Source organism: Chrysochloris asiatica, unplaced genomic scaffold (genome assembly GCF_000296735.1).
Source record: "Chrysochloris asiatica unplaced genomic scaffold, ChrAsi1.0 scaffold00005, whole genome shotgun sequence".
Lineage (NCBI taxonomy): Eukaryota > Metazoa > Chordata > Mammalia > Afrosoricida > Chrysochloridae > Chrysochloris > Chrysochloris asiatica.
In genome coordinates, this window is record NW_006408523.1 from 677877 (window position 1) to 679687 (window position 1811).

Here is a 1811-nt window from a genome sequence, read left to right on the forward strand (position 1 = left end):
GTAAAGGTGGATGTTTTGTAGCAAAAGGAGGGGAGTGGTTGACGTTGCAGTCCAGGAGTAGAGGTCAGGGGTACCATCAAGGGAGAAGAGGGGAGTGCGAAACCCTACCCAGAGAAACAGTGACACGAGAGACAGAGGCAGAGATGATGACGTGGAGAGATGGAGCGGCTCAGGACTCTAGACCCAGAGAGGAAGAGGAGCTGTGTGTTGATAGCTGGTCGGGGAGGGGGTGGGAAGACTTGCAGGGTTTATCCTTTGTTTGGTTGATGATGCATGGAGAGGATTGTAACCATGGCAATGAAATGATAGACAATAGGATGAATGTAAAGTTAATGTTCTCCCATGTAAACAATCACATAATTCACAATAAAACATTAAAAAAAAAAAAAAACCTCCTTTCACAGGGTAAGTTCTAGCACCCCTTTTAGGTATTCTAATCAGTTATAGGCTGAAGGTGGGCTTACAAGCTTTCTATAATCATGTTTCCGGATATTCTTTTCTATCCCCTTCATGTCTATTTTACAATATAGTAGGCAAGGGAAACAAATATTCATAAGACAGTCAAGCATCTTACCATTATGTCCCCTCTTTTACCCATTCAGACTATGCCTCAATCCCTGTATCAGAGTCCTTTTGTTCCAAGATTGAGCACACATCACTCTTTATCTCTGTCCTATTTAGCCCTTGCAAGCGTGTCTGTTTTCCTATCTTCTTGTTCTTCTGTCCCCCTCCCCCTTCCTGTGTATTGCCCCCCACAACACCCAACTGTGATGTGTCTATCCCCTACCCTGTGCTCTACGATTGGTGTGCCTATATCTACTTGTGTTATGGCTCATATTTTTTGTGGATATTTACCACAAGTAAAGGAATTGCTGGATCATGTGGTATTTCTATTTCCAACTTCCTGAGGCAGCGCCATACTGTTTTCCAGACTGGTTGGACCATTTTACAATCCCACCAGCAATGCAGGAGGGTCCCAGTCTCCCCCATTTATTGTCCTCTGATTTTTTTAATGTCACTGTTAATTGCTGGTGTGAGATGATATCTCACTGTTGTTTTGATTTGCATCCTGGGGTGGCGCTGTGGGTTAATGCGCCAGACTGCAAAGCCATTTGAACTGCAAGATCGGTGGTTCAAGCTTACCAGGTGCTCCTCAGAAACCCTATACAGGGTCGCTATGAGTCAGAACTGACTCGACAGCACTTAACAACAACAACAATGGCTAATGGTCGTGAACATTTCTTCATCTGTTTGTTGGCTGCCTGAATATATTCTTTGGTGAAGTGTCTGTTCATGTCCTGTGCCCACTTTTTTTTTTTTTTTTTAATGTTTTATTGTGAATTATGTGATAGTTTACATAGGAGAACATTGGTTTTACATTCATTCTATCTTATATCGTCTCATTGCCGTGGTTACAATCCCCTCCATGCAATCCTTCCCCCGTGCCCCCCAGGTCTTCTGCACACAGTCGCTCTCCCTCTCTGGATCTAAAGTCTCCAGCTGCTCCATCGCTCCACGTCATCATCTCTGGCTCCATTTCAGGCATCACTGCTTCTCTGGGTAGGGTCCCGCTCTCTGCTCTTCTCCCTGGCATCTGCTAAGCTGGAAAACGGACTGATACTGACCCCACGTGACAGAGCAGATCTACCGCACAGGGTTTCCGAGGCTGTCTTGGGAGCACATTGCCAAGACTTCCTCCCGTGGAGCCACTGGGTAGGTCTGAACTGCCAGCCCTTAGGTTAGCAGCTGAGTGTTTAAGGCACTGAGCTACCAGGGCTTCTTGGGAAGTACAAACTACAAAAAAAAAAAAA